Source organism: Panicum hallii, chromosome 6, assembly GCF_002211085.1.
Source record: "Panicum hallii strain FIL2 chromosome 6, PHallii_v3.1, whole genome shotgun sequence".
Classification (NCBI taxonomy): Eukaryota; Viridiplantae; Streptophyta; class Magnoliopsida; order Poales; family Poaceae; genus Panicum; species Panicum hallii.
This window is the reverse complement of record NC_038047.1, coordinates 14,420,444-14,439,771: the sequence shown is the minus strand read 5'-3', so window position 1 is coordinate 14,439,771 and position 19,328 is coordinate 14,420,444.

Below are 19,328 nucleotides of genomic sequence, written 5' to 3'. Positions count from 1 at the left end.
ACCGACGTGTGGAAATACGTTCCATACAGCGGACGGGAGTACAGTCATACAGTCACGCTGTAGAGGTACGTCCCGCACATGATGTGCGTATGGTCCTACAGTCGCTTGTGGTGGCCCTGATCCATAACCCGGAATATGATGGGAACGGTTGTTCGGAAAGTTAAGTTTCTGAACGTGTGAGTTAGGATCCCTTGCAAGGTTATGAAACTCAATTCAGAATCATCCGTTTCTCATGGAGATTGAGACTGCTTGCTCCTTCTGCCACATAGAGTAAGAACAGTAACTATTGTTGGAATAATCTTGATGGATGCTAATCTCTACCTTGCTTGTCTAGTATAGGTGCTTACCTAGAATGGTTAATGAAACTATAATCTGAAAGCTAAAACTTGAAAGTTAGATCATACTTTTTGTTGCTTTCAGCAAAAAGAAAACCAGAACCTCTCAATCCTCCATGGTCTAGCTTCAGGCTAAGTATACCCAATCTTGGTTAAGTCTTGCTGAGTAATAGCATATTCAGTCTTGCTAGTTTATCTTTCAGGTATGGCCTGTGAGAACCAAACGGATAGTTCAGCCTAGCCATTCTCTGTTCCGTTTGGCTGGTCCGTGGAGTGGAATCCATCCCCGGCTGGCAATGACCCTCCGGAATGACGCCATGTTTCGGGCTGAGCGTGGTGTCAACTTTTGCGACGTGTGTAGTCGCGTGTTAATTTCTTCCGCTATGACTCTGAACAAGCTTGCATAGCTTGTGGTTTTGAACAATGTTTATATAAGTTTACTTTAAGTTTGAAATAGATTGTAATAATATTTAATTTTTCTGTGAATTAAAAGTTGGTGAGCTGTTGTGTGATTGTAAACTCGCCTTCGTGCGAGGTAAACCTACCTTGATCCTGTGTAACCATGGTTGAATCAGGCGGTATCCCGACAGACCAATGGGTTGTTCCGTTTGAAGTGCGTTGAGTTAGTATCGCCTGTATAGTGATGACTAGCGCACTTGAGCCGGAATAATTCAAGCGGATTGGTTCTGCCACACAGAGTGCCATGCACGGCCCTCTGCAGCCTGGCGCATTTGTCCGCCAAGGCGAAAAAGGTGGTGACGGTCTCCACCTGGTGTGTCGCCAGCTTCTCCAGCATCTTCTTGTCATGGACTCCCTGACGGAAAGCCATGATGATAGATGCATCGGAGATATGTGGAATGGTTCCACGTACCTTGGTGAAGCGGGAAATGAAGGCCTAGAGAGTTTCGCCGGGTTGCTGCCTCACGGCATGGAGGTGGGCCTCCACACCATGCTGCTGGTACGCGCTGGTGAAGTTCACCATGAACTATGCGCAGAGCTCTCCCCAGGACTGGATGGATCCTGGAGAGAGGTTCATGAGCCAAGTCTGGGCTGGCTCGGTCAAGGCTACATGAAAGTAACTTGCCATGACAGCATCGTAACCACCAGGCGCCGTGATGGCGGTGATGTAGACTTGCAAGAATTCCGACGGGTTGGTGGACCCGTCATACTTTTCTGGCAGGTGTGTGATGAGGACATCACTCCTATGGATATACAAGAGGTTCCTCCGCTGGACATTCAAACCATTCAAGGTCCAATCACAAGAGCTCGCGCGCGACAATTAAATTTAGAGGTGAGCTCGCTCCTAAGCGTTTCTATTAATAATTGTGAGAATGGTTTGCTACCTAATTTTTACAATATGATTAGGAACCAAGGAGAGGTCTAGGGAACACATGGAGAGGAGCATGGAGGTGTGGAGGAATAGAAGGGCCGCCAAGCCACATGGAGGCCCAATCCAATTTAACTTCGAGTCCATCTCGGAGTCCAGGAGCAGCCTGACGTAAATTGGACGCCCAGGTCACATCCAAAGTCCGAATTCGACGATCCACATATGGACGGAAAGCTAATTTCATGGAGCTTCTATTGGCGTTGGTTTCAGGCCCAAACTCATTCTGAGTCGTTGGAAATTATCCAAGGAAGTTGGCATCCAGAATCTATCCCGGTGCTGCGACATCGTAATTTGGCCTTTGGGCCGTGTAATCTTCGTTGAGCCCATTAAGGGCATGTCCAGGGAGAAGCCACACCCCTATTCCCTATATCTCAGTAGCCGCCGCCCTCATTAGGGTTCGGTTTTTGCTTTAGATCAATCTGACTTTAAATAGTCGCCGTCTTTCGGTTTGTAGAACCCCAATTTTTGAGCTTAATCATTCATCTGCAGTTGTCACTTCAATTTGAGTGTTGCGTTTCTTTCGAGTTCTTGCTTGTGTTCTTTGTTTCACAGGCAGGGATTAGCCTTCTCGACGAGGTCAACTAGATTGTGACCACGGTTGATAACCAGAGGAGTTGTGGTGCTAAAATTGTGGGGTTCGAGTTGCTGACTTGAAGCCAGATCGGTGTGTCGCATTCCGACCAAAACGAGTTATCCTTCACCTGATGGAAGATCAGGCAGCCCCGTTCATATCAAGTGGTAATCAGAGACTCAGGTATTACCATCAGGCTTACCCCAGTTTAGTTTGTTCCATCATCCTATAACTCCAGAAAATTGCCATACAAAAAAAATTCCGCTGTCCTAGAACCCTTGTTTAGCCTTTGCAATTTCGTTTTCAGACTCGCTTTGTTCAGTTTATGTCCGTGGTCGAGTCGTGTTGCTGGTTTAGGGTTTGTCTTCATCGTAGTTCAACCGCACCATCGCTGTGTTTTTGTTTCCGCCGCTATCCCATCCACCATTACCCAAATCCCAAGTCGATCCACCCCATTAATCGACTTGCCCTCGCTAGCCGCCTTGTATGAACTCTCGCCGCGCCAGCCCTAGATAGGCTGCGAGCTGCCTTGTGCCCTCCGCCTTGCACCGCAGCCCCCCTTGGATCCATCTAGTGATTACCCATTACGCATACCAGGGAGCATTTGTGCCTAGCCGCTGCTGATCTATCTGCCGAGTTGTGCCTTCGAAAAAAAACGTAACTTGAGATACCTTCCATAAAACAGGCATAACTTTTCGCTCGGTTCTCCATTTTGGCTGAAATTTTTACAGGAGCTTGGCAACGAAAAGTTGCACATATGATTTACCCGTTTGCCGGTCAGGCTGATCTCAAAAATTCAAAAAAAAATCAGGAAGATAATTAAAAAATTCAGTTTTTGTCCAGCACGCTTTTTGGCATACCTGTTTGATTTTCTGTAGACCACATCTGCTCTCTGTTTTAGGTGAAACTTAGTGTGGTTCCTATTCTGGTGTTGCTTATGCTGAGAAAAATATCAAAAAAATCATTGAAAAAATAAAATCGAAATCAACTATGTTTTGCACTAGTGCCTTCTTGGCATTGCTAATACAATATTTACGGTACTGCCATTCTGATTATTCTGTGAGTTTTTTTCCATTGTTCTTTGTTCCAACTTGTTGTGCTACGCCTAGGACATGTCTTAGCCAGCAATTGTGACTTGTACTTTGGATAGTTATTGAACTTTGCTCATCTGCACTCGATTTTGTTCCACATACACATACATATTGTGCCTGTCCTACAGCTCCACATGCATATACTTCATCTCAGTGCAGCGAAGGACCCTTGCAATCTTGGTACCCTCTTCTCACAGGTTTTCACCATCCACCGGCTGTACCATCCCACTGCTTGTGTTTGTAAGAACTTGGTAAGACGCGTGTGAGGGTGTGATTCCACCAACAAACCCACCTATTTCATAGGGTCTTTTTGTTTTACTAACCATGCCAGACGACAAGCCTATTTTGTCTAGTGAATTGCAGGCCATGAAGGACGAACTCAAGGAGTTTTTCGCTAAGAAGATAAATAAGGTGGCGCAAGACATCCAAGGGGCCAGTCATACGATTGAGGGTGTGAACAAACGCCTCTCTACACTGACCGACAGGGTTCAACGTCTTGAAGTCAACCCTTCCAAGAACAAAGACGACGATGATGATTGGCTAGAGGACAATGATGAAATCATTTTTGGGTCTGATGGCGAGCCTGATATGGCTAAGACTCGTGCGGAGAAGGTCCGTCATCAACGTCTTCGCAAGAATAAAATAGGTATGGGAGGAACCAAACATCGGCGCACTACAGGTAATGATGATCCTTATGCCAAAGTCAAATTTACCATACCTTCTTTCCATGGTCGTTATGATGCAGAGGAATACTTAGATTGGGAGATGACTGTTGAACAAAAATTTGCTTCCCATCTTGTTCCTGACCAACATAGGGTTAGACAAGCCACTAGTGAATTTAAAGATTTTGCTATAATCTGGTGGCAAGAATGTGCTCAATTAAATATACAACCTGATTCATGGGACACGCTTAAGATAGCAATGCGTGATCATTTTGTTCCTGCATCTTATAAGCGTGATATGCGTAAGAAATTACAACATTTAGATCAGGGTGATATGTCTGTTCAGGAGTATTATGCAGAGCTTCAAAAGGGCATGGTTCGATGTGGTGTAGTTGAGGATGCTAAGGATAAAGTGTGTCATTATTATGGTGGTTTGAAACGTGAAATTCAGGACATTGTTGACTATAAATCTTTTACTACCACCAACCAGTTGTTCCAGCTTGCTATGCTTGCAGAAAAAGAACTGCAGGGACGACAACAACAGCAGCAACCACCTCAGAGCAGGAGCACCTCCAACAGATCCTACATACCCAAGTCTTTTACTCCCAAAGGTGCTTTCACGGTGGTGTCACCAGCTCCAGCAACCATGCCCGCCGATGGTAAGTCTCGTGTGCAGGAACCGACCAAGAGTGCCTCACCAGCAGTGCGCTCTTCCTCTGACATTCAGTGCCATCGTTGTCAGGCTTTGGCCATGTGATTCGAGAATGCCCAAGAAAGCGGACATACATTGCCACTGATGATGGTGGCTACATCAGTACTTCGGATGCTGAGGACGACACTGAGGATGACCCACCTTCTAATGAGGGTCTTTCATTGAGTGCGGGTGATGTGGGCTCTCAGCGGATTTGTATTGTCCACCGTGTCCTCAGTACACAATTGGGACAAGCAGACAAGATGCAACGCCATAATTTGTTCCAGATTTTATTTGTGATCCACGATTGGCGTGCACGTGTCATCATTGATGGAGGCAGCTGCAACAACCTGGTTAGTGCTGATTTGGTCCAGAAGTTGGGTTTAGCCACACGTCCTCATAAACATCCTTACCATGTTCAGTGGCTAAACGACTCAGGTAAGGTTAAGGTAAATCAAACTGCATGGGTGCATTTGTCTCTTGGTCCATATTCTGATTATGCAGATTGTGATGTGGTACCCATGGACGCATGTTCGCTTTTGTTGGGTCGTCCATGGGAATTTGATAATGATGCTGTCCACCATGGTAGAAGTAACACATACACACTTATGTATAAGGGCCAGAAAATCACTTTGCACCCAATGACCCCTACTGAAATTGTACAAGCTAATAAAGAATGACTTGCTTCACCTGATGTTGCTGCCCCAGTTGCAACCCAGGCCGCTATTAAATTGAAAACTCATAATATGCTTGTAACCAAATCTGATCTATATGATATGGATGTTTCTACTGTGTGCTATGCTTTGATATGTAAGGATGCTTTATTTTCTATTCGTGATATAGCTAGCACTTTGCCTCCTGCGGTCGCTGACATTTTGCAGGCGTATGAGGATGTGTTTCCAAATGAGCTCCCACCGGGGTTGCCACCTTTGAGAGGTATTGAGCACCAAATTGATTTGATTCCGGGAGCGTCTTTGCCCAACCGAGCAGCATACAGGACCAATCCTGAGGAGACTAAAGAGATTCAGCGACAAGTCCAAGAACTTTTGGACCGCGGGTATGTGCGTGAGAGCCTTAGTCTTTGTTCTGTACCTGTGCTTTTGGTTTCCTAAGAAAGATGGTACATGGCGCATGTGTGTGGATTGTAGAGCCATTAACAACATAACTATTCGATACCGTCATCCTATACCTCGGTTAGATGATATGCTTGATGAGTTAAGTGGCGCTATAATTTTTACAAAGATTGATTTGCATAGTGGATACCACCAGATTCGCATGAAGTTGGGTGATAAATGGAAAACTGCTTTTAAGATAAAATTTGGTTTATATGAGTGGTTAGTGATGCCTTTTGGTTTAACTAATGCACCTAGCACTTTCATGCGTTTGATGAATGAGGTTTTACGTGCTTTCATTGGTAAATTTGTGGTGGTTTATTTTGATGATATCTTGATATATAGCAAGTCACATGAGGAACATTTGGATCATCTACGTGCTGTTTTTGACGCCTTGAGAGCGGCGAGCTTGTATGCTAACCTTGAGAAGTGCATTTTTTGCACCGATCGAGTTGCTTTTCTTGGCTATGTTGTGACTCCTCAGGGCATTGAAGTGGATGGTGCAAAGATTGATGCCATTAGGAGCTGGCCTACTCCTCAGACTATTACACAGGTGCGAAGTTTTCTTGGTCTTGCAGGGTTCTATCGGCATTTTGTGAGAGATTTCAGCACCATTGCCGCCCCACTACATGAGTTGATGAAGAAAGGTGTTTCTTTCCATTGGGGCCCAGCACAAGATCAAGCTTTTGATACTTTGAAAGCGCGGCTTACTTTGGCACCTTTACTGCAACTTCCTGACTTTGGTAAGACTTTTGAGCTTGAATGTGATGCCAGTGGCGTTGGCATTGGTGGCTTGTTGATGCAAGGAGGTAAACCTGTTGCTTATTTTAGTGAGAAATTGAATGGGCCTACTCTGAATTATTCCACGTATGATAAAGAATTTTATGTGGCAGAACCAACCTGAATTACACCGGCTCAAGTACGCGAGTCCTCTCTTGAGGGCTACCTCGTGCTTCAAATGGTATAATCCCTTGGCCTGTCGGGTAACGTCCTGATAAACCATCGAAAGCAGGATCAAACAAGGTACCTCGCACGAAGGCGAGTCCAGAGATATAAATGCCATTACACTTTACATCACAGGCAGGTATATTACATAAGGATATAAAAGTAACATTAGTTTCCAACGAGGGACATTATTACAAAATGATTTAAGTTTTAAGTCACAGCAGCGGAGTTTGAAAACACAGACACTGTACACATCGTCACTACGGATATCATGCTAGCCCTGGCATGATATCACTCGGCGGAATCTGTGTTGGCCGGGGACGGATCCCACTCCACGGACCAACCATCAGGCAGGGGGTAGGGCCACGGTGTAATGAAAGCTGGCTCATCAGGGAGATTACCTGAAGTAGATAGTCACAAAGCAAGATTGAGTATGCTAATACTCAGCAAGACTTACCCGCTCATGGTATACTTAGCCATGTACCTAGACTTATGTAGGCTTTTCAGGTTTTGGGTAGAGTTTTCAGCTGAAAAGCAACAAAGAGTAAATCCTTAATTTCAACTTTTAGCTTTCAGGTTCTAGTTGATTATCCAGTCTAGGTAAGCACCTATAACTACTCAAGTATGGTAAAATCTTTAGCCAAGCATCATCTTTGATAATCACAAAGTTGCTCTTGTTACTCTATGTGGCAAAGGGATTAAGCAGTCTCAATCTCCGCGAGAAACGGACGATTCCTGAATCAAATTTTGAACCTTGCAAGGGTAAACCTAACACACACACTTGCAACACCAAAGGGTCGTTCCGAAGCAACCGTTTGCCTTTCATTCCGACTCATGGATCAGAGCCACCACAAGCGACTGTAGGACCATACGCACTTCCAAAGTGCAGGACGTACGTCTGTAGCGCGACTACAAAACCCGTACTCCTTGTTGCCCAGCAACACGTATTCCTACACGTCGAACCAAGTAACCAAAAGAACCAAATACATGTGGTGGGGGGTATGTCCACTCCTCGGGTTGATTGGTTACTAGGCTTACCGCTTACCATATTTCGCGGCATATGGCTAGTACTTTCAAACGCTTAACCACCGCTACCACACACTGCGGCCTTATCCAGTTTAACAACACAGACGGGGTATCATCTCAAACATGATACTCCACATAATTCCCGTCCGTCATCCTTATAGTGATTGCGGAATGTAAACATTACAATCCCTATATCGCGCGAGTGACAGGAAATCACCCGACTTCTACCGATCCTATAAGCATAGCAGCTATTCGGACTCAAGTTCTAGTGTTCAATACATCGGTTCTTGGAACTATGCAACTAGGGTTCCAAGCAATTCTTAAGAACTTAATGCATAGAAATGTATAAATAGATATAGATGGCAGTGTAAATAACATGGTGGGTTATGTCCGGGGCTTGCCTTCTTGCGTAGGATTGGGAGCAGTAGGGTCAAAGTTGTCCGAACTTTGGTTCGGAGCTTCAGTTAAACCTTCGACGGCGTCCCTAGGATCTTCGGCTGGTTCTACTCCTTGTTCCAGAACCACTTCGTAATCACCGTCGGCGAGAGTAGTCGAGTCTACATGATATGCAAAACTGTAAGTTGAATAATGCATATTCTTTTATGTTATTTCACAATAAAGTTGCAATCCCAAGAAAGTAGAATTTATTTATTACCTATGCAATCTATTCCTGCACTGGGCAGTCATTTATTGAGTATTAACTATTTTACCTAGATACATTAAATAGTAGGGTTAACTATACTAAGCATCTAACTAGTGGCATAAGGTAACAGGTTGGGGTGGGTTTCCAATAACTATATTAAAAAGCTTTATTCATTTGCTATACCAAGTACTTATATGAACCCTATGTTAATATTAAATTATGGACTTATTAGAATATGTCCAATCTATTTTTGTTGTTTGACATCTAAACCTAGGTTGGGAATTTAATGACAGGTTATATTAATTAAAAACAGAACCCTAGAACATTTTCATAACTTTTAAGCATTTAAATCCATAGATATTAATTCTATAAGGTTGACTATGCATTATTCATAATGAAACTCATATATTAAGAAAGTAATACTCAAATAATAGAATAATTATTTTTCTTAAATTTTACATGTCAAAAGAAAATTAACAAAACTGGTTTCATATTTTTATCATTTTTCTATCAATTACTATGCATTCTTTAAGCCTACAACCAATTAAACTTAACATTTAAATTAGAGCACAAAATATTCAGAAACTGAAGTTCATCCTTTAAGTAAAGCTGTAGATCTTAAAAAGAGGATTCTGACAAATTTTAGTTTGTAATTTTGTGATTTTTCCTTGAATTGATACAGAATTTCAAAGCTTGCATCAAAATAACACAAAGGGGTCCTTTTAGCACTATTCATATGAGTCTATGGTTTGCAGATAACCCCCTGGGTTTTTGATTCTTCTAACCCGAGATCCCTGGGCTAGAGCCAGACGTAGAGCAAGGAGAGGACGGCCATGTTCCGGCGAAGATGATCACCGGCGGCGAGGTCCAAGGGGAGAGGAGGTTTCAGGAGCTCACGACGGTTCTGTTGCACCCCGTGTCGAGGGCTGTGATGGTCGGAAGAGTGGATCTCGATGAGAACCCGAGGTGGCGGCGGAGAGGTCACTGTCGACGGCGAGGCTCCGGTGGTCAACGTCGGCAGGGGACCTGCGCACAAGCTTCAGTGAGTCGTGGGGAAGGTGTAGGTGCAGTCAATCGGGAGCATACGTGTCGGATGAGGGGCAACCGGCGAAGACAGTGGCGGCGGCGGCGGGGATGGATGCTGGCGAGCATCAGGAGGAAGATGTAGGGCACTAGAGACTCCACTAAGTGGTCGTAGAGCTCCGGGGTGATGATGTGGTGCTGGCTAGGGAGTCGTGGGGGTGTGGGAATGCTTGGATCGTGCTGCCCACGGTGAGGCCGAAGGCGGCGACGGCAGCGCTTGTCGGAGACGAAGCTCCGGCCGCAATTGGAGGGCAACAGGGGGTCGACGAGCACGAGTGAGCAACGGGAAAGCTTGCATGAGGGTTGATTGGGGCGGAGGATGCCTGGTGGTGGCTGCCCACGGGGATGCCGTGCGTTGCCGGAGCAGGAGAAGAAAGGCGGCGGTGGAATGTGGTTCGCGGCTCGAAAATTGACAAAGGCTCTGGAGGAATAGGACGTAGAGGTTAAGGTGGTGCTGTTGCACGTGAGAGACAGAGAGTTAAGGCTCCACGGTGGGCTCTCCACGGTGACGAGGAGGTGGCGGCCGACGGATGCTCGGGGAAGCCGTGACGCTCGCAAATGGGGACAGCGGGGAGGGGAAAGAGGTTAGGGGTAAGTGGAGGACGACGCGTGGTAGATGATCCAGCAGGAGGTGGCACGACGGCAGTGGTAGAGCGGCGGCCAGAGATGCAGCATTGCCGGCGGCAGGCGAGCAGAGCAGGGGAGGCACGTGCGCGAGGAAGAAGAAGAGAGGGGAGGAGATCCGGGGCACTTGTTTGAGATTTCCAGAAAGTTCAAGGGCCTCTCAGAAAACTAAAATTTCTCACTGATATAGGGATCAAATGAGAAAGTGCCCAAAATAAAAGTTGTAGAGTTTTCCAAACTCTACAATATTTCTTTAGGGCTCAAGTTCAGAAACTCAAATTTTATAGCTTTTTACGTTAAATTTTTTAATAAAGGTGGAATTTGAATTACTTTTGTCTCTATCCAATTAAATTTGATCAAATTTTGGGTATGTTTACAAATTTTCCTGGAATGTCATGATTACCTGCATTTTTACATATTAGTCCTTAAGTAACCCTAAATATTACTTTTACATTTCAATTCTTTTACATGTAAGCCCTTAAATTTTTGCTTTAATCACACATAGATCCTTATTTTCACATAAAGGCCTATATTTTACAGAAATTACAACTGTACCCCTAGTCTTTGGTACTACTTACATGTATCATAGCAAGCATACATATATCTCACTAATGCCTAGTGTCTATATCTCTAATTACCTGAATGTTACATTTTATGCTCTTGTTCGTTCTCTAGAGACGTGGCAACATTATTTATGGCCTAAGGAATTCATTATTCACTCTGATCATGAATCACTTAAGTACCTTCGCATGCAAAATAAACTGAACCGTAGACATGCCAAGTGGGTTGAATTTATTGAATCTTTTCCATACATCATTAAACACAAGAAAGGGAAAGATAATGTTATTGCTGATGCCTTGTCTCGTTATTACACCATGTTGTCTCAACTTGATTGTCGCATTTTTGGACTTGAGTCGATTAAGGGACAGTATGAACTTGATGCTGCTTTTAAAGATGTGATCCTGAATTGTAAAGAGGGTCGTGCTTGGAATAAATATGTGCTGAATGATGGGTATTTGTTTAGAGCTAACCGCCTATGCATTCCAGTTGGATCCGTTCGTCTTCTCTTGTTGCAGGAAGCACATGGTGGAGGTTTGATGGGCCACTTTGGGGCCACAAAGACATTGGATGTGTTGGCCAACCATTTCTTTTGGCCACAGATGAGGCGAGATGTTCAGAGGTTCGTGAGTCGCTGCACTACATGTCAAAAGGCTAAGTCACACTTGAATCCACATGGTTTGTATATGCCTCTTCCTATTCCTTCTATTCCTTGGGCGGATATTTCTATGGATTTTGTGTTAGGATTGCCTAGGACTAAGAGGGGGAGAGAGAGCGTTTTTGTTGTGGTGGATCGGGTTTCTAAAATGGCACATTTTATACCATATCATAAAAGTGATGATGCTATTCATATTGCTGACCTCTTTTTTCAAGAGATTGTACGCTTGCATGGTATGCCTTCTACTATTGTTTCAGATCGTGATGCGAAGTTTTTGAGTCACTTCTGGCGTACTTTGTGGAACAAGTTGGGTACAAAATTGTTATTTTCTACCACTTGTCATCCACAAACTGATGGACAAATGGAGGTGGTGAACCGTACCTTGGGGACCATGTTGAGGGCTGTTTTAAAGAAGAATTTGAAGATGTGGGAAGAATGTTTGCCTCATGTGGAGTTTGCATACAATCGGGCAACACATTCTACCACCAAGGTAAGTCCTTCTCAGGTAGTGTATGGTTTTAACCCCCGCGCTCCTATTGATATTTTACCTTTGCCTACTAGTGAGCGAATTCATAGTGAGGCTAAAGAACATGCTGAATTTATATTGAAAATACATGAAACAACTAAGCAAAATATTGAAAAGATGACTGAAAAATATAGAGTTGCTGGTAGCAAAGGTAAGAAAGAATTAAAGCTTGAACCGGGTGATCTAGTGTGGTTGCACTTGAGAAAAGAATGTTTTCCAGATTTGAGGAAGTCTAAGTTAATGCCAAGAGCTGATGGTCCATTCAAAATACTTGAGAAAATTAATGATAATGCATACAAACTTGAGTTGCCTCCCGAGTTCGAGGTGAGTCCCACCTTTCACATTTCAGATTTGAAACCTTACTTGGGAGAAGAGGATGTGCTTGAGTCGAGGACGACTCCGATTCAAGAGGGGGAAGATGATGAGGACATCACTCCTATGGATATACAAGAGGTTCCTCCGCTGGACCTTCAAACCATTCAAGGTCCAATCACAAGAGCTCGCGCGTGACAATTAAATTTAGAGATGAGCTCGCTCCTAAGCGTTTCTATTAATAATTATGAGAATGGTTTGCTACCTAATTTTTACAATGTGATTAGGAACCAATGAGAGGTCCAGGGAACACATGGAGAGGGGCATGGAGGTGTGGAGGAACAGAAGGGCCGCCAAGCCACATGGAGGCCCAATCCAATTTAACTTCGAGTCCACCTCGGAGTCCAGGAGCAGCCTGACGTAAATTGGATGCCCAGGCCACATCCAAAGTCCGAATTCGACGATCCACATATGGATGGAAAGCTAATTTCATGGAGCTTCTATTGGCGTTGGTTTCAGGCCCAAACTCATTCTGAGTCATCGGTGTGGCCAGAACTTGGATGGCCAGGCCACTGCTCGAAGGTGGTCTACGAGCGCTGCCGAGCCCACCCCGGCCACTGGTGCCTGGGCAAGTCCCTGTGGTTTCGGTACAACCGTATCAAGTTCGGCACCAAGGTTGCGACCCTCGATAATGAGCCGGCGGTTGCGGACCTGCTCGATGGAGATGCGGGCATCCTCTCCCGCACGTCTGCGGTTGAGCTCCGCCCGCAGGTCCTCGGTCCGTGCACTCCTCACCGATGAGAGTGCATAGAGCCGGATGCGCTGCCCTGATGACGGTGCTGCCTGGACCCAGGTCCCCCCGCTGTGTCTGGGGTGACCTATTGTCACACCCGATTTATAAGAACATAAATCGAGCAATCATATATGCGCCAGGATCAAGTCACGCATATATACAACAGATTATCAAGATATCACAACACATGTCACGAATAAAAGCGTATAAATTATAAAATGAATATCTTTATTACAACTGAATCAAGAATCAGTTCAAGGAATGCGGAAGCGTAAAATAAATACATGAAGAGCAGGGCGCCACAGGGACGTCAACTGGGAGACAACGCCTAGAAATCATCGAGTCCGCTGATGTAGTCCTCCACGTCGCCTGGTACTGAGTAGCAGTCGAAGATGTCCCAAAGAGAACAGAAGAGAGGAAGAGGCAAGTGTGAGTACACAACTTGTACTCAACAAGTATAACGCGAATTATGAGTCTCTAGGGTTAGCTGACTCAACTGCATTAGCTTTTAATCTTGGCAAATTTTATTAAAGCTAATTACTACAAGTGGATGAATTACCATAACCCAAGTTACATAATAATTAATCAGAATTAATCATGAGACTACGGAAAACCAAGCCAAACCACCAAACGTACAACCCACTAATCAGACGGAGGATCTGGGCCGCTCATGACTGTGAGCACAGCTGATATATCAGTTTTTACACTCTCGAGAGGTTGCACAACTTTACCCACAAGTCGTGAGCTACGCTAGTTGTTCATCACACTTCCTTTGGTGAGATGGCTAGCAAGCACACTACGAGACCGTTACAAAGGATCACGTTGGTAAGGTGTAACCGCTAAGGATTCTGGATTAGCGACGATGGGGCCCACCTCCGGGGGTACAAGACACACAGCACAGACCAAGCTGGAGGAGCAGGGACCATTGAAGCCTACCACCCCTCTTGCCCACGTAGGTAAGTTACTCCAGAACTAACACGACCTAATTAGTAAGTCAAGACCGTCCCATTCCAGTCTTGTGGTTGCGCGGTTGTCGCTCTATGAACCGGTCCTTATGGAGAGTGGCCAACCAGGCACTAAGCACCGTGCTGGCCCCCTAAACCATGTTTCTATCAAAACATCTTTTAAGGAGACGTAAGCCACTCAAGCACACAGCACAGAGGGCCACTCTCAGAATTAAGTTGCATAGATCCATTAATCAAATTTAATTAAAAAGGACCAACATAGATGAGAGCGCAGCACCTAGCAAAACTAACCACAATGCAACCCAAGGATATATATATAAGGATAAAGGTGGCTAGGAAATCCTTATAGGCATGCAGAATTAAAATGCAGTATGAAATTGTATTTAAAAGTGATAGGATATTCATGTTATACTTGCCTTCCTCGAAGTTCTCCTGCTGCTGCTCAAAAGCTTCAGAAGATGGTGGCTCCTGATACTTGTCCAAAGGCTCAGCGTCTACTCACGATCGCAACGCCAAAACATGGTCCAACACATACACATACATGCAAACAAGGACAAAAGATAAGAAACAGTACAACATTACATAAAACAGCACTCAAAACTATGCTAGAGCTGTTCTACGCGTTACAACGATCGCGTGGATATAAAGAGCGCTTAAAACGGAGCTATAACGCAAAACCTAGGCTAAAAAACAAGATTCAGGGACCTATTTGTAAGAAAACTGGAGGTTCTAAGGGGTTCTGCGCAAAAACCGAGGGCCTAAACCTAATTAAAGGCTAGATCTGGGGTCTAACCCGTAAAAACTCAAAGCTTGGACGGCGGGTTCAATTTCCTAGGAGCTCAGGGGCTTAAAGGAATAAAACAGGACCTCATAGCAATTTCTTTTGAACTACACAGGAGTGCGGGTTGATTCCAGGAAAAGCTGGGGACTCTTTAGCAAAATGGCAAGGCCGAACCGATATCTTTGGATCTGGACGCTTGGATCTTGATCCCACGGCTCAACTCCAACGAACTCGCGATCTAATCTCGGTTGTTGACTCCTGATCGGACGGCCCAGGGCAAAAGGGGAAAGAAGGGGGCGGCGCTGCGACGCCGGCGGCAAAACCCGCGGCGGCGCGGATCGGGACTCACCGGAGCTCGGTGTTCCCACCGCTCCGGGGATCAAATCGACCCGGGCTTGGGTCGGGTGTGATCTGCGTGACACGTGTGATCTACCTAGGACCAAAGCGAGGCACGGGAGGAGCTCTAGCGACGAGCACGACGGCGGGGGCGGGTCGGCGCGGCGGCGTGATGAAGGCGCGCGCGTTTCGGCCTCGGGGGTGGTCTATGGTCTACGACATCTAGCACAACATGACCAGGAGGGACGTGTGGTGCTCACCGAGGGGTTGTGGAGGCCGGAGATGCGACGGAAGGTGGAAGTCGACGACGACCGGCGGCGGAGGGAATCGGGCTCTCGCGGAGGAAGGTGATGCCGAGGTGGCCGGGCCCTCTGGATTGCGGGGATCGATCCGGGAAGCTCCTGCGGAGGCGACCAGAGTGTTAAGGGGGCCCGCGGTCCACCGGCGGCAAGCAATTGCGGCGGCAGCCGTGCTCACCTGTGGCGACCTTCGGGAGAAATTCGGGCCCAATAACAGACCAGAGTCGTGGGTGAAGGGCGCTGGAGTTCCTGGGTGGTGAGGCGAAGCTGATGCGGGGGCTCGAGCGGGCCGGGGTGCGGTGAAGCGGCGTGCCCACGGTGGCGCAGAGAGGGGGGACGCGGCGGAGCAGAGCGGGGGTAGCGCTAGGGTGCCTCGGGTTCTACGAAGCTTAGGGTTAGGGTTCCAAGGGACGGGGCAACCCCTTTTGTAGGGCGGCGGGGTCACATTGGCGTGCGGGCCCGGGGGAAGAAGGTCGCCGGAGATCTTGCGGGGGCGTTGCGCGCCGGGGAAGAAAGAGGAGAGGGAGAAGAAGGGCGCTGACGCGTGGGGCCGCTAAGTCAGAGAGAGAAAAGAGGGGGAGCGTGGCGCTCAGGTGGCTAGCTACGCTGAGGGCTGAGGGGACTGGGCTTTGGTGCGGCCCACGCGGGGAAAGGAGGGGAAAGGGAAAAGCTGGACCGGGCCGGCTGAGAGAAGGAGTGGGCCGGGCGTGGCCCATGCAGAAGAAAGGAAGGGAAGGGGAGAGCTGGGCTGGGCCAAGGGGTTTGGGTTGCTTTTTTTCCTCCTTCTTCCCCTTTTCTTTTCCATACTCAAACATTCAAACAAAACTATTTGAATTCAAATAAACTTGAATTCAAATCCTATGAACTCAACACAAGGAAAACAATGCTGCAGCATGAATGCACAAACATGTTGATCTTATAATAAATTTTATTTTCTTATATTATAAAATTACTTTAAATGCAAGATAAATTAGAGAAAACCCTGGAAATTTTATTTAAGCCCAAATAAATTCGTTAAAAATTAGGGAAAATTACATTAGGGTGTTACACCTATGCCAGGTTGAGGAGGCGGTTGACGTCGTCACGCCATTGCCTCTGCACGTCGGATGAGGCCGCCGCGCCTAGCGGGTTGCGGAGCAGCTCCCTGGCCGCTACTAGCGGCCCGTTTGGTACAGATTGCGATAGGGCCATGGAGGCATGCTCCGCAGCACGCTGTGGTGCAGCACGCGCCACAACCCTGGATGGGGGACGGCGTGTGGCATGTGGCGTAGATGATGCCACTTTCTCGCCCATGAGGTGAACGTGATGCTCGACCTCCTGCGCCATCGTGGTCTTGAATTTTGACCAAGCGCAAACCAAACCTAAGATCCCCTACCTGGCGCACCAAATGTCGGAGGAAATCTCCAGCCGGGTGGCGGAATGCACCCGCCTAATCCTAGTTTAGGATGAGTTTGGGGGAGATCTAGGAATGCTTGATCAAAGGATGGATGAATGCGGAAAAGGCACCGGGATTTAGAGTGGTTCGGGCCACCGGAGCGTAATACCCTACGTCCACTTGTGTGTTGTATTGCTTGAAAGCTTGGGAAAATGACTCGGGAGCTTGTTGGACCTTGTGAACCTTGTGTTCTAACGAGCGCACTCTCCCTTTTATAGACGAAGGGGAGTGCATACACTGAGCGGGACCCCGACAGGTGGGTCCAGCTATATATTAAATAACGCACCGACTGGAGCCTGTAATACGAGAGATATGGAGATTTTCCTCTCCAGCTCTTCCCTGGAGTCCTCTCGATCGAGAAGTTGATGTGCGTATCTACAGCCAGGATATGGTCATATGCTGCCTTACCTGCACAGTGCCTGCAATCAGTGTTAGGCACAGTGGAAGACGTGCTGTCACTGTTGGGTCAGTACCCTCTGACAGGCGAAGGGGTTGCGCTGACCTGCCGCGCCGTCGCCTCCGCGCACACTGTGGCAGCGCACGCCTCGGCTCTCCTGCAGCAGACCATCATCACCCCTTGCTCACGCGCGTGGCGCTGTGAGTTGACTGTACGCCGCTTGCCAACGCACAGTGCATAGTGATGCGACGCGCCGCCTTGGAAACAAGCGGGCTTACCGTGGTGTCACCATACCTGCCCAGTGTGTCAGTGGGCAGGCCATCCCTGTCTTTGGCGCGCGCAGCCCACCTACCCGTATTTAATGCGGTAGTTGGGCTGGCGTCCCACGGAGGGCCTTCTGCCACGGGCACGTGGCAGGGTTGGCCCCGCAGTCACCTCCTTGGCAGTTTGAGGCAGCATGTGGTGGCACCGGACCCCTTCCCGGGGGAAAAGGAGGTCCGGGCCCCCGAGGCCAGTCCGGATGGATAGACCCATAGAGTTCTGGCTCCCACGCATGACGGCGCCGGACCCCCTTAGGGGGTCCGGGCCCGTGGTGGCCATTCCAGAGCACCCTGCCCTAGTGGGTACGTGGAGACGCCGGACCTATAAGAGTATGGGGGGAGGTCCGGAGACCGTGATCCCAGCTGTCAGGACCGGACCGTACATCTCGTCACCCAAAGGCCAGGAGCAAGGTCACGGATAACCTTGCGGCCATCTGTTGGACACTCTGTCAGATGACTTACTGATAGACGAGGCCCACGGAGAGGCAGATCTTCTCGCAGCGGACTACCACGACCTTCTAGTCGTTGAGCAGCTCCTTGGCGATGATCGAGGAAAGGCGGCCGAGCATGTGGTGGCGCGTGTCCACCACGATGCGCTTGGCGCACACGCCGGAGCCGGACACCATCGCGCCCTTACCTGTGAGGCGGCAGCGGCGCGCTAAGGGTTTGGAGCTGATGGAGGCGGATCGTCCACCACGATGCGCTTGGCGCACACGCCAGGGCTAGACACCCTAGCAGGAGGTACCCCTGTCCGTATGTACCGACACCTTCCTTTTTTTTGAAAAATACCATACTATTTATTTTCATTTTCTGATATTATGTTGAGGAGCGGTTCGAGAGGAAATAACCCATGACGGGTCACAAAGTGTTACATGCATCGTCATTTTGTAATTTGTAAGAAAAACAAATTAATGTGGCTACGGCTGCTACACACAACACTGATCATCTGTGGAAAAATTCAGGCCCTGCCATATGCCTCTATCCTGTGATCCTTTAATTTCTAGGTCATTTCCTCTCTTTCTGTTTTAAGGAGAAAATCTCTGCTCATATTGAAAGCGAATAAGAGTGAGCGTCGTTACAGAAAAGCCACAAACAAAAGCAAATGAAAAGCAAATAGAAAGAGATACTAGATTTCAACGTCTGATGCTCCCGCGTTGCTTGGGGCCCGCCATCCACCCCGTCATCTTCCTGATCACACCCTCCATCTTCTCTTGGTCATCACCTATTCAGCTTTGAGAAGCCGTCGCCATTTCTGCAGGAAAGATATGCCGACAAACAAAACTTTAGAAGGAGAATTAACTAGCTTCTTTTCTATTACCAGCTTGTTCCGTGTCGTAGTCCATAGCGCCCATGCCATGCCTGTAAACAAGAAGAGTCCGAAACGAGTAGAAGTGTCATTTCCTCTCACTATTCCTTCCTTGACTTCAAGTGTGTCAAGACCAGTATCCGAGAGACCGGCAGCAGCAAGGCCGTTCCCTTCCTTGCCAGCTGAGGTTCACACCTGTCAGTCTGGAGGCATGCCAAGGCAGTGCTGGAGGCTACAGCTATATGCAGGTGAGGGTAATTCAGATCCGATTTGTTTGCCATGCATCTGGGATTATTTCAAACTTGATTCCCATTATTAACTTCCGTGATCTGATCTGGACAGTTTGATTTCATCTTTGGCAACAGCCCAAAAGAAAAGATGTTAGCATATACTAGTATATATATGGCATTTCACAGGGATCAGCAATGCTATCTATGGGATGCTGGATTTGGCGTGAATTAAGTTTGTGCAT